Source organism: Amblyomma americanum, chromosome 1 (genome assembly GCF_052857255.1).
Source record: "Amblyomma americanum isolate KBUSLIRL-KWMA chromosome 1, ASM5285725v1, whole genome shotgun sequence".
NCBI lineage: Eukaryota > Metazoa > Arthropoda > Arachnida > Ixodida > Ixodidae > Amblyomma > Amblyomma americanum.
The window spans coordinates 20,416,682-20,431,120 of NC_135497.1; the positions used below are offsets into that span (position 1 = coordinate 20,416,682).

General features: G+C 49.2%; 1 pseudogene; it reads right to left on the reverse strand.

The window, feature by feature from the left end:
• Window positions 1-7,117: 7,117 nt before the first annotated feature.
• Window positions 7,118-10,038, reverse strand: LOC144119917 (uncharacterized; annotated as a pseudogene).
• Window positions 10,039-14,439: the final 4,401 nt, after the last annotated feature.

Consider the following 14,439-nt stretch of genomic DNA (forward strand, 5'->3'; position numbering starts at 1 on the left):
AGGACGACATCGTTCGCCAAGAGGGCCTTCAGCGCCGAAGCCCGACGGCGTGCAGCTTCTGCCAGCAACCGCTCGAGCCCAACTCCGGAGCCACTCCATCGCCCCCATGAAGTCGTCGGCACGTAAGCTCGGACGCCCCAGCCTCTGATGTATAATCTTAATCATGTGTAATTATTGAATATACCTGTTTGTTTAAACTGAGCCATACGGTGTCTCTTTGCCTCTCCGTCCCGTGTGGACCTGCGCATTATGGGGGTCATCACACTGGTGTCAGAAGTGGGGTCTCAAAAGCAAATGTCCTCTGAATGCTGTGACATTCATGACTTCAAAATTGTAATCAAAAGGGAATCACGGGACTGATTGTGGGACTTTTACCCCCATTTGAGAGGCTTGAGGCACTGGAGGGCTTGAAAAAAAAATGTCTGTATCTGAGGGAGCTCCCACTCCACAGCCGTCGCTCGGAGCAAGCATGCTGGCATTAGGAAGCGTCATTCCGACGTTTACGGGAGATAAGACAGGGGTTCCAATCTGCGATTTCTTTTCCATGCTAGAAGAGATTGGGAAAATGGGGGGATGGTCGGATGCTCAAATGCTGGGAATGGCGAGGTGTAAGATGGCAGGAGCTGCTCATGATTTTGCATGGCGAGACGAAAAAGTAAAATCCACAAAATCATTTGCGGAATTTAAGAAGCTCGCGTTTGAGCATTTCGACACTGAACCACGTCACGTGCGGGTACAGAGGTTCCGTGACGCCGGACAGATGGTAGGGGAGGACGTGCGAACATTTGCGTCGCGGCTTCAGCGCCTAGCACGCGATACGTTAAGCAGGGAGGAGGAAGGAGACCAGCTAAGAAAGAAATACGCGGAGGATCTACTTAAAGAGGAAATGACCGCTTTGTTCGTGGCTGGTCTGCAAGACCCCGTGCGCCGGTTCGTGCTCTCGCGCAAGCCGAGCAATTTCGACCAAGCCGTGGCGGCCGCATTGGATGAGGAACAAAATGAGGCGTTAACGACAGCCGCAGCGAGAGTACGCGTCATAGAAAGAGCGGTGCTCAACCCTGAGGTTGCTCTCTTGACAGAGCGGTTAGATCGCTTAGAACAGCTGCTATCTCAGCAGGGGGAACACCAGGTTGAAGCGCGCGCTCAACAGCGCCCATTCGCTGGAAACCGGAGACCGCCACAAAGCTACAGGCGCGGTATGCGAGATTTTGAAGAAATCGTATGCTTCGCTAGCCAGGGTCGCGGACACATCGCCAGGTTCTGCCAAAACGTGCGCCGTGGGGAGCCACAAAGAGAAGCAGGCGAGACACGCCCTAAGCAAGCCTACAGCGGGGCTCCAGATACCGAGACAAAAAACTAGTTAGTCCTCCCCAGCCTGAGGAGCGTGGGGAGGGAGCAATGGATGATGAGGTGGTGGTAGTTTGTGTGGCCGACGAGGCATGCCCTGTTGTGCGTTGCAAGTTAAATGGTTGTTGCATGGAACTGTTGATAGATACGGGGTCAAAGGTGACATTGCTTAAGGAGAGCAGTTTTAACACGCTTCGAAGGAAGGGGGACCGCGAGGTGTTGGAAGCGTCTGGTGGTATGGCAACCAAATTTGTAGGCATAACGGGGGATCCTCTTGGCATAAGTGGACTCTACCGGTTACACTTCTCTCTCGGCGGAATTGCATTGGAGCACCCCTGCTACGTATGCCCGGACACGGTGTCTCTGCCAAACGGAGTGTCAGGTATATTAGGGCAGGATTTTTTGAGAAAAGGGAAGGTAGTAGTCTCATTCTCTGAGGAAGAGGTTAATGCGGGCGGATCAAAAGTTCCGTTTTTGAACAGGAGAGGGGCTGAGATTCGCATTACCGATATTGACACCCGTCAAACAGTGGGATCATTGGAGAAGGTATATTCGCGGGTTGCCGTCAGGCTGGTCGATGAGGCGGTCATCCTTCCTTGGTCGGAGCACATTTTGTACGCGTTTGTGCCTTCAGATGTAGAGAGCGGCGCCGTGGGAGGGCTTGAGCCGGTCGACTCTCTCAGCAATGGCCTGAAGGCAGCCGCGTGCCTCGTGACAGTTTATGACGCCCACAGAGTGCCCCTACGGGTGGTTAACTGTAGCCAGCAGCCACTGAGCCTTCCCAAGAACAAAACATTGGCTTTCTTCACCTCTGCGATAGAGAAACGTGAGCCCACCGATACGGTACTCGCAACTGTAGAGCATGCTAGTCCTTCGGCTGCTCCAAAGGTGTCGTTCGATCTTTCTCACGTAAAATCCAGGGAGAGGGAGGCTCTGGCTGGTTTGCTGAACGACTACTCGGAGGTATTCGCCGCGTCCAACCTGGATTTGGGCTGCTGTGGCGTTATAAAGCACAGGATAGAAACCGGCACTTCATCGCCCGTTTACCAGCGTGCGTACAGGATTCCTTACTCCCAACGTGAGGAGATGGAGCGGCAGGTGCAGGACCTGATTGATCGCGGCATTGTCGAACACTCAAAGTCACCCTGGGGAGCACCAGCACTATTGGTGGAAAAGCCAGATGGCTCGTATCGATTGGTAGTGGACTACCGCAAACTAAATGCCGTAACTCGCATCGATCCATACCCCATCCCCAATATACAGGAGACGCTTTCTCAGCTGGGCTCTGCCAGGTACTTCACGGTAGTGGACATGGCGGCGGGATTCTGGCAGATAGCAATGGATCCGGCAGATGCCGAGAAAACGGCATCCAACACGCCCTCAGGGCACTATGAATGGAAAACAATGCCGATGGGTCTGGCCAACAGCCCTGCTGTCTGGCAGAGAACCGCTGATGTTATCCTGGCAGGTCTTCTGGGGAGGCTGTGCTTCGTGTATATGGATGACATTATCATATACAGTGACAGTTTTAAGAACCATTTGCGCGATATTGAGCAGGTTTTGGTGCGACTAAGAGGCGCGGGTCTCAAGCTGAAGCCCTCTAAGTGCCAATTCCTCAAAAACGAGATGAAATACCTCGGGCACGTTGTTTCAGCTGACGGCGTGCGACCGGACCCTGAGAAACTAAGGTGTGTCTCGGATTTTCCATCCCCGACTAGCGTCCGCCAGGTCCGGCAGTTTCTCGGCCTGATTGGTTACTACCGAAGGCACATAGAGGAGTTCGCCAAGCTCGCTAAGCCGCTCACCGCCTTAACAGCCAAAAATGTCGCCTTTCGCTGGGACGAAAACGCGGAGGATGCTTTTGAGGCCCTGAAAAGGAAGCTAATGAGTGCACCGCTGTTGCGCCACCCGGATTTTAATTTGCCCTTCGTTATGGCCACAGATGCGTCAAAGTTCGCAGTTGGTGCCGTGCTATCTCAGGTTATCGAGGGCAAAGAACATCCCGTTGCTTTTGCTAGCCGACAGCTGAGCCCCACAGAGCAAAAGTACGGAGCTACGGAAAGGGAGTGCCTCGCCGTTGTCTGGGCAGTAAAGCACTTCAGATGCTACCTTTACGGCCGCAAATTCAAGCTAGTCACAGACTGCCATCCTCTGAAATGGGTGATGAGTGTCAGGGACCCTAGCTCGCGACTCGCTAGATGGAATCTACACCTGCAGGAATACTGCTTTGAAGTTGAGCACAAGTCAGGAAAGACACATCTGAATGCTGATGCACTCAGCCGCACAGAGCAGTGCAAAGATCCTGACCTGAAGCGAATAATCGAAAGCTTAGAGGGCGCACCGTCTCACCCCGAACAGCTAGGTTATTTCATTGACAAAGACGGCACCCTGTGTCGGCGCACGAGGCCAACCAGGAAAGGGAGACCAGAGAAAACCGCTTGGGAGAGAGTCGTCATACCTCGGTCGTGGACAGAAAGGGTTCTTCGCGCGTTTCACGATGCGCCATGCGCCGGTCATTTTGGCGTAGCGAAGACACGCAGGCGTGTGGAGCGTTTGTACTTTTGGAGTGGCATGCGACAGGATGTTAGAGACTACTGTGCGAAGTGTCATTCCTGTCTCGAAAGAAAAACACCCAAGGGACGAAGACCAGCTCAAATTCAGCCGTTCCCTGAGGTTTCGGCTCCCTTCGAGCGGACAGGTATGGACATAATGGGCCCCTTGCCCACGACCACTTCCGGAAACAAGTACATTTTAGTATTTGTCGATCACCTTTCAAAATACGCGGAAGCGGTAGCACTCCCAGATCAGAAGGCAGACACGGTTGCAAGAGCATTTGTCGAACAGATCGTGCTCCGACATGGACCCCCGAGGCAACTCTTGACAGATCGGGGAACGAACTTCGTGTCGCAGCTAATGAGGAGAGTTTGCGAGCTGCTTAAGATCGCTAAGAAGGAGACAACACCGTACCATCCGGCTTGCAACGGCGCGGTGGAGCGACTGAACCAAACCGTGGCCGGGTTCCTGTCGCATTTTGTTTCGCGCGACCAGCGGGACTGGGACTTGTGGCTCCCGTATGCAATGTTTGCCTACAATTCCGCAGCACACGAGAGCACGGGCGAATCGCCATTCTTTCTTCTCTACGGCCGAGACCCGGACCAGCCTAGTGAAGTGCCAGAGGGCCCCCGTCGTGTCCCATACGCTTCACTGGACGACTATAAGGTTGAGCTAGAATCGCGCTTGCAAGTGGCGAGGGACATCGCAAAGGAGTCCTTAAAGAAAGCGGCGAAGCGCAGGAAGGAGGTGCACGATCGCAGTGCTAAAGACGCGCCGTTTGATGTGGGGGACAGCGTGTACATTGAAAACTGCCAAAGGCAGATTGGGCTAGCTCGTAAGTTCCAGACGAAGTGGAGAGGACCGTGCGAGGTTGTCGAGAAGCTTTCTCCGGTAAACTTCAGAGTCCGAGACGTGAACCGGCGTTTGATAAGTTTACACGCAAATCGCCTCAAGTCGGCACCGGTTCAGTATTCACGAAATGAGGAAAGGGAAAGCGCGGATTTTGATGGGGACAGAAGTGAAGCGGAGCGCGCAGATAGTTCGCAAGAAACGCCCTCTCCTGCATTTGTTCGGCAGGCGCCCGAGGTGACGGCCGGAATGCCACCGGATTTACTTCATGCATTGCTAGAAGAAGAAGCGCGCGAGGTTGCCGCGCAGATAACGCCATGAGAGGCTCCTGCCACGAGCCCTCGCGAGTCCCAAAGCAGACAAAGGGGCACAGACTTACTTAGTATGACTCATGAAGGCCGATATCCGCTGCGAAATCGGAAAGCTAAGTCGGACTAATGGTGTAAACAGAGCGGAGTTGTGAACTGGTCAGAATTGTGTAATGCCGCAGCTCATAACATTGCTATATGCGTATGTGTTAAGTTATCGGAGTTAGTAGTTAAACCTTTCTGTCATTAAGTAACACCTTCACAGGAGAGCATGCGGAGCGCATGCAGAACCTGCCCTACTTCCTTTCGTTATCTATATTTTTGTCTGTGCCGTGATCGTGCTAGAAGTGGGAGCTCCTTTGTAACTGTGGTAAATTTATTTCGTCCAGTTTGGACTAGAAAGGAGAGGCTTGGGTGCTGAGTTTCATGTTTATCTGTAAAAGAAGATCAGTGCTGCCCCTGGAGACGCCAGTTATGACAGCGGAGGCATATGGTGTTGTGCAGTGGTGTTGAGTGCAGGGAAAAGTGTTTTGTCGGACGCACTGTGCGAGGCGATTCAGAAAGACAAGGGGAGCTGCAGGGACTCAAATGTTCGGAGAACATTCTTCTGGAGGGTGAGCGAGTGTGACATTCCTTGTGTGCTACGAGGTACATTCCTTGTGTGTGCTACGAGGTACATTCCTTGTGTGTGCTACGAGGTACATTCCTTGTGTGTGCTACGAGGTACATTCCTTGTGTGTGCTACGAGGTTCCACGTCCGACGGCGCGGCGTAGACGGAGACCCAGATGACAGGCATCATCAATTACCCAGCCATGCTCGTTGAGAGTGACAACCAGAACGAAGGGGTTTAAGTCCAACCGGACCCAACCGGACCCGCCGCCGCCGCCGCGGGGAAACAGGCTTTATCCTCCCCAATTGGCGTGGCGGTTCCAGGGGCGGCCCTTCCGAGCACATTCCAGGACAAGGGAACTGTCAGCAAGCCAGAGCGCGCCTTACCACAGCCGGCGCTATGCGCTACCTCGAAGACAACCTTCTTTCCCCAGGACTCAACACGTGAGGGGGGCGAGACCACGATGCGGTGGTATGTTTGTGCGCCCAAGTGAAAGCCCTAGCCCCCCTCCTTCCCCTCCGGCGTGGGCGTCCTCACCCTAGGGAGTGTGGAGAAGAGGATATAAAAATCGAGAAGCAGTACGGAAGAGGCACGCTCAGGACGACATCGTTCGCCAAGAGGGCCTTCAGCGCCGAAGCCCGACGGCGTGCAGCTTCTTCCAGCAACCGCTCGAGCCCAACTCCGGAGCCACTCCATCGCCCCCATGAAGTCGTCGGTACGTAAGCTCGGACGCCCCAGCCTCTGATGTATAATCTTAATCATGTGTAATTATTGAATATACCTGTTTGTTTAAACTGAGCCATACGGTGTCTCTTTGCCTCTCCGTCCCGTGTGGACCTGCGCATTATGGGGGTCATCACAGGGCAATGTTCAGTTATTGCCCCGCACGGTCGTTGTTCTTGCGCCTCGTTATCGCTCGTACCCACAGTCAACGTGAATTAAACTTTTTCTCACTGTAGTATAACCGTCCTTTGTAGGGTGACCCGTACGCTCCCCTTTAAAGGCGTGACTCGATAGCGGCTTATGGTCCTGAGTAGTTACAAACACACCCAAGCCGGTCAGGCGTGCCTTATGTGTACTTGTAGGTAGCGAATCTGGCTCCCAACCGAAGGATCCTGGGTATAAACACTGCCTATAATTCTTAACATAAATATTAAGCCTGATTATATGTCATGTTCTAATCACTTTCATTCCGCGCATAACCTTACATTTCACGTCAGCGTTGTGGGCTGTTCTTAATTCCCGCGCAATGTCATGTGGCTCTGACATTATGACCATGTGGAACAATTACGATATTCGCGTAACAACGCCATCGACGCCGGCTTTTCTGCGACACGATTTCTTTAACGTTGTCGCATTAAAAGGGGCAGCAATGGAGGGCTCCGGGATCTGGGCATAGGGTCTCTTCAGATCTTCTCCCTCTGTCTAGCGGACCCTCCACCGTGGGGCCTAGAGAACCTCAAGAACTGGCAGGAATGGGAGGCCCGCATGCCCAAGGAGAATCCGTCCTTACAGAACATCGCCACCGGCTGTGCTGCCAGTGTTATCGACATAAGGAACATAAACACTTGAGCGCAGTGGGGTCGGGAGAACACATAGGGGCGTGCCCCGAATTCCTTTCTAATAATAAAGTTTTCTCTTTTTCTCTGCCTCCGGTAAATATGAAACACCGGGTGTTCTTTCACTTGCATGCTCGATAAAGTTAGCAAAGGAGCGAATGGGAAGGGGGCTGTAGGATTAAGCGGAGCAAATTATCGTTTCTTCGCGAAAAAATGTGGCGCAGTAACTCCATCACTTCTCGGTGGATATCTCAACGGCGCCGTATGAGAAGGAAGTCCGAAGTGAGCAAGGAAGAAAAAAAGTGGTCGAAATTTTTATCCGGAGACCTTCACTACGGCACCTCTTTCTTCCATTCTTCTTTCACTCCCCCTTTTTTCCTTCCCTTACTGCGCGGTTCAGGTGTCCGACGATATGTGACAGAGATACTGCGCCATATCCTTTCCCGAAAAACCAATTTTTATTTTACCCGGGCCAAATTTGAGGTTGCCGCCATAATTGGGCATCCCCGGCGCGACGGAATAATAATAACAATAATTGTTTTTATACAGGACAGCGCGCACTTTGACAGGAACTACGAGGAAGACACGACACAGACGAGCGTTGACTTCCAAAAAAAGAAGACAGAACCGTTCTTAGATTCAAGTCATTCATACATGCTGCACTGAACAACGACGATAACTAAGATCATCATTTTCCCCCCGCTATAAAAAGAAAGAACACATTGTAATGATACCTACCTTATGATCAGTAGGTGCTCGTTGATATGATATTTGCTAGTGCTACTGTTATCTGAATAACAACCCGATTATAGCCCTGCCAATACTTACCTAAGCACCTCAATGCTAACTGATTAGATGTGGAATTGCCACAGGTGATAGCATCCACAATAACACCAGCATTTGTTAGGTGCACAATAAACTGCAGTACCAGCTTTGCTAATATTCCTCCTGGTGTAGCACCAGAGGCACAGAAAGTCCCCACAGTCTGTGACCAGCCACCCAGGAAAGGCCGGGACAAGAACACGAGCACATGAGCAGCATCTTTCTTTTCCTCTCCTGGTCTTCTGTGCTCGGAGAAGCTCACCTTGCCCATGAGTGCCATGTCAGACTCTCTGATGTGAACGCTTCTTCTCACAGACATCCCATCAAACATTAAGACGCCTACAACAAAAACTTTTATTAGTTTTGAACTATAAGACTCACATGATATCTTCAGAATCATACGTGCCAAACTAGATTTCAGCAAATGTTACCTCGGCGCTCTCTGTCTGGAACTGCTAGTAGCTTTTCCTTTAGGACAATGAATAAATTTGCGTCAAAGCCAAAATAAGCCTTCAAGTTCCACATGTAGCCATAGATTGTGCGAGAATTTGACAAAGGAAGGTACTCGTTCTCGTGAAGGAACATGTACACTGCAGTGGACTTTATCTTGAGAAGAAGAAAGTCATACAGTCACTCCTTGTTGTAACTAGCGAAAAAAAAGGGAAATTTTCACTCAGAGACGTATTCAAGGGACTTCACACTTGAACGGTATTACAGCATAGGAATCCTGGAACACGAGACTGTATGCTAATTTACAGGCATGACCCAGAACAGCATTTAAATTAGCAATTACAACATGATGCAGTAAAAATTGATAGTCATTTTATGAATGCTGCAATAATGAATCATACAACAGCAAATTAAAGGCATCAATACGATATGCTTCTGTTCAGTTTCTGACGTGCAATAGTCAAAAGAAGGCAGCCAATAGCAGAAATTATACTTTGTGTTTACCGTGCAGCTTTCGAAGACTTGAGGTTGGCTTTCATCAGCCACTGGTCAAAAATTACCTTCTGACACTCTGACAACTTTGCGCCATCTCTCTCCAATTGTATCAGCTTGTTCGCCTTTAACGCCATCGTCGCCAGCTTTTTCTGGCACAGGCGAAGCTGTTGCTGTGCGCTCCGGAGCTGGCACTTCACTGCCTGTAGCTCCGACAGCTAACATACCGCTTCCTCTGTTTGACAGCCATGGCAGTGTGTGAGCGTGTGGACGCACTCGCAGGGTTCAGTGTGATATCTGCAAGGAGCAGTGAAAAACAGTTGTTCAGAGCGCGGAAATAGGAGACCATAAAGGCTACAGGAACAACCTGCTGGTAAGGAAAGAAAAAAAGCGCCTAGGGGCGTGAGCCTTACCGTCATCTCCGTGTGTGGGAGTGGACGGGCATTCGCTTGAAGGGCGAACATCATCTGCCACAGCGCTGTGTTCTGACAATTATCCAAGCCTTTTTGCTGACGGCTCCACTCTGAGCGTGCGAGATCGTGGATTCGGCTTGCTCAAGTACGCTGGCAGGCCGTGGAACGGCCGCTGCTGAAGATGATCAAGCGAGGGGCGCTGCGGGGTTTACGGAGCTTCTCCCAAGCGAACACCACTGAAGAAAGCCGGGCGCCAGGCCGGGGGCCGCTGCACCCATTTTCACCGGTGGGTGTCCGGCGGTGGTTTCGAACCAACCACCTCCCGCAGCCGAGACGGGCGCCCAACCTCCGTGGAACGGCGCCGGGCCTGGGTTTCAACTTTTCACGTTGCGGCGACACTGCTTCTTCGCTGACCACAAATTCGTCAGTTCGAATAATACCCGGGGGGTCACAATGCTTCTCGCAGACACGGACATGCTTGGAGTCGAAGCTAAATGCACCACTTTCTTGTCATGGTGTCGCCCGTTTCCATATTTCACGCTGCTCGGCGTCGCTGGGTAGACAGAACAGCGAGACCTTTTCTTGCGTACCTCTGAAGCCGGAGCGGCAACCCGTCACGCAGCAAGTCCGGCATCGCGGGTGAGCGTGTAACATGCGCTGCAGTTGTTTATGAAAATCAGGACCAAAAATACTAGCTGCCACACCCAGAGGTGGGCAAATGCCCTCGCCTTTACTTTTCCTACCTCACCCTCACTTTTGAATCCATTGGTCCTCCCTCACCCTCGCCCTCATTTTGAAAAGTTATCCGGCTTTCCCTCGCCCTCATCTTCACTTCGAAAAACTTGCTCGCCCTCTCTCACCCTCACTAACAGTCATTTTTAAAATTCGAGTTGTATTTTCTAGTCTGCAACTTCTGGCGATATTACAGAGTAATAAACATACAAGGCAAGCTTTCAAGGCTATGTTGAACGAGAGGATATGGACGCTTATACTGTTATGTGTGTGCGGGTAAGTGTGTGTGAGCTATTTCAGCTAATACGTGAGACAAAACCGAGACAGTTGCGAGTTGGGCCTGAAATATCATTCTGGATTTACTTCTGGCACACACTGCATGCATACGTGTGCACTTTCTGCACATATAACATTTCATTCTTAGCTATATTTATTTTGCGTACACTGCAATCCCCACTGGGGATTTTCGCAGGGGCGGATACAGATAAGTAAACAAAATATAATAACACAGACAATGAACACAAGAACAAAGTAGAATAACGTAGCTTGAAAATTTTGGAAAATTCGTACACAAGAGATATTTAAACAATACTGGAAAGAAATGTCAGCATAGATGATTTCGAAACGTGGTCATTGGTTAAGAGATTTCCTTCAAAATTACTGTTCGTGGGAAGAATACTTAAAACGGTTATTATGCGTGGTTAATGGCGTTACTGTGCGGCTATGTCTTTGCCTAGTGGCGTACTCAAATGAAAAAAAAATATTCTCTTTGGATCTGTCTTATAGTGACATTAATAAATTGAAAGACGAATTTTAGCCGTGACACACGGTTTCTTTGTGTTAATGAAGGCAAGTCCGCTTTGGTTAACAGTTTTGTCACTTACGTACGTCCAGATCTATTTTAAATGAAGCGAGCTGCTTTTCGTGGCGCCATTTCTATCTTATTAGTGAAATTTTTAGTGAAAAAGTGTCCCAAAAAACGCAGGCACAGTCCAGTACCGGCATAATTATGTATTTTATGCGAGCAGTTGGACAAAAAGACTAAGAAGTGTCAAAGCTCTGCTCAGAAAGAACAACTTGCGCTTAACATTAGCCATTATGTAATCAATGTGCTTAGTCCAAGTGAAGTCATTAGTGATCAAGAGTCCGAGATACTTATGATGTATCTTATAATGTACGCCGAGAAAAGTTCGAGAAAAGTTTCGATAGGATGAATGTTTAGGTTTCTTATCTAAAGCGGCGTCTCCAGTAGTCAGCAGTACAGCTTTGTGGTCCGATAGTCTGTCTACTATCTGGCTATTTATTTTGGCAGTAATTGATCTGCTAACAAAAAAGAGGTCGAGCATTGATGGAGAATTGCCCTGAAATATGGTTTTTTCTTCTACAATCTGCAATAAGTTGAAGTCAGAAGCAATGCACAACATAGCTTCACCTAGGGGGTCGTGCCTTTAACTGAAAAATTTGACCTATCTACTTCAGGCGAATTAAAATATCCGGGCAGTATAATACGGATATTGGGTTTAGTATGCTTGCACAAATATTCTTTCAGTTCCTATAGTACGGCAACGATAGAGTTGGGGGGCCTGTATATTGCTCCAACAATATATCTAAACTTTTCATAGTGCGCTGTACAAAAAAAATGTACTCTACATTGCGTACAGGGGTTGGCAAAAATCCACAGGGATGATTTAAACCGAATGCTGACATCTCAACCTCTACCATCACGATCCTTTCGGTACTAACTGTAGCCAGTGGTAACGATCTCACTGTCAAACATTGTATTGTTAAGCCAACTTCCTGTCAAAATCGCTATTTCAAGGTTGTGCAAAAAGAGAAGGGCCTCCAACTCAGTTGTCTTGTTTATGACACTTCTGCAATTAACTTTTAGTATTTTCTGGGTGTGAATTGTCTCTTAATTAGTCCGGAGTCAGTTTGATTTCTTTCTAAGCCTAAAGCGAGCAGCTCCTGTTTCATCCTAACCATACACTACGCTTTTGCCGCTTAGCTTATCATGAATTAGCTTTAAACATTGGCGCCCTCTTTCCCCTCTTCTTCACAGCTTTTCCACTGCTGTCTCTGTATTTTCCTAACTCGTTTAAATCCTCGGCTAATTATTTTGTGCTTTTTTGGAGTTTGGATTTGGAGCTGATTTTGGTGTTTTTGTGCCAATAGAATGATCGAAATATTGAAATTTTTTCACTAAGGAGTTTCCAAACGATTGGTCGCGCCTTATTTATTTCTTTTTTACCCAACCTGTGGCATATTTCGACACCACTCACTGTTCAACCTTGTTCCAGAGAAAACATCATCAATTACTTCCTTTCCCACATCCTCGCTGGTCCCCTCGCTAAGCTCTTTTATTCCTTAAATGATCAGGTGGTTTCTCCTGCCTCTGTTTTCTAAATCGTCCATCTGGTTCTTAACGGTACTAAGCTTCTCCTGAAGTTCCGATATTGCCGATTCCATGTCTTTTACCTTCGTGGCTAAAACATTTAGGCACGACAACTGTTTCTCAGTGCCATCAATTCGCTGAGTTAAACCGGAAAGTTTATTCTCAGTTATGTTTTGAGACGCCTGCAGGCCAGCCATTGTTGAATTAATCTTGCTCTGGCCTTCTAGCAATTCCGACAGCATTTGTTTTTCAATCGGGCCAGGATTTGTTTTAACACCGCCACAAGACAACAGATCTTTTGATAATGCGATCACGCAAGAAAGGAAACGCTGAACAGACAGTGGGCAGGGCAGCAGCACTAAATAGCGATTGTGACTCCTGTAGCAATGTGCAGATTTGGAATCCCTAACCTGGATGGAAAAGCAAAAAGGATTGCTTAGCATGCTGCCTCGTTTGCTGCTGCCAGCCCACTGTGCTAAAATGGACGGCTAAAATCAGTGAGCGCGTTGTTGTGTATGTGTACAAAAACTAATGTAGGCCAAGAGTAGTTAGATAACAATTCAGGAGCGTTTACCACGATAATTAATAATAATAATTGGTTTTTGGTGGAAAGGAAATGGCGCAGTATCTGTCTCATATATCATTGGACACCTGAACCGCGCCGTAAGGGAAGGGATAAAGGAGGGAGTGAAAGAAGAGAGGAAGAATGAGGTCCCGTAGTGGAGGGCTCCGGAATAATTTCGACCACCTGGGGATCTTTAACGTGCCCTGACATCGCACAGCACACGGGCGCCTTAGCGTTTTTCCTCCATAAAAACGCAGCCGCCGCGGTCGGGTTCGAACCCGGGAACTCCGGATCAGTAATTACGCAAAAGCATTTTTGCGCTGCAGCCAGTTCAGTGAAACCTCACTGAGCTGGAATCTGATTTCCTTCCGGCAAAGAAGGCCTAGAACTTTGGAATTCAACAGCCTTACTAGGTATAATTTCTACGTGTTTTACTCTACACTGTGATCAATCGACAGACTCGGGGCTGATAATGAAAATGTTGACTGCGGTACCGTGGTTCCCGTTGGATTGGCAGCCATCCGCACGGCCCGGACAGTGGCCCCTTGTTATCGCATTATACAGGGTGTTTCATCGAATACATTACACAATAAAAAAGAACAGGTTTTTGAGCTAGAAGAGCGTTTTTTTTCGGCAGTGTAGTATATCTAGACGACAGAGAAGGTGTGCTGCACCCGCGTTTCGTTTTCACCTCGTGTAGCTCCAGAGTGCAGACACTATGTGTTCTCCAGGATCTTCACCCTATGAAGTAGCGCTTTAAAATGGGCATTCATAATGGGCGACACAGGCAAAAGCGTTAGCCCGGAGTATGGTTTGGGCCACCACCCTCGCCCTCGAATAGTGAATTCTGCCCTCCCTCACCCTCACCTCATCATGTCTTCCCTCCCTCGCCCTCACCTCACCTTGTCTTTCCTCCCTCACCCTCGACCTCAAGTATTTTCATCCGCCCATCTTCCCTCACCCTTACCTCATCAAGTGAAATCCTCATGAGGTGAGGGTGAGGAAGGCCTCATGAGGGTTCGCCCTAGTGAGTATGCCCATCTCTGGCCACAAGCGTTTGCGGGCAGGTGGGCTGGAAACGCTGATTGGTCAAACAAAATGTGACGTCACGTTTAAAACGTCACGTGACGTCATGGTCACGTGACTTTTAACACGTCCTGTCCGGTTGGGAAGAGACATATTTTCCCTAGATTTTTCTCGGAATTCCCCACGTTTTTGACAGCGCGCGCGGGTTCAAAAAGCGCACCTGATGCGCCGCGCTTTCACACACTGCATGCGCGTTTCTATATTTTTATTATATATGATATCCTTGAACTGCTGGTGTATTATTTTAGTGCGCTCGAACG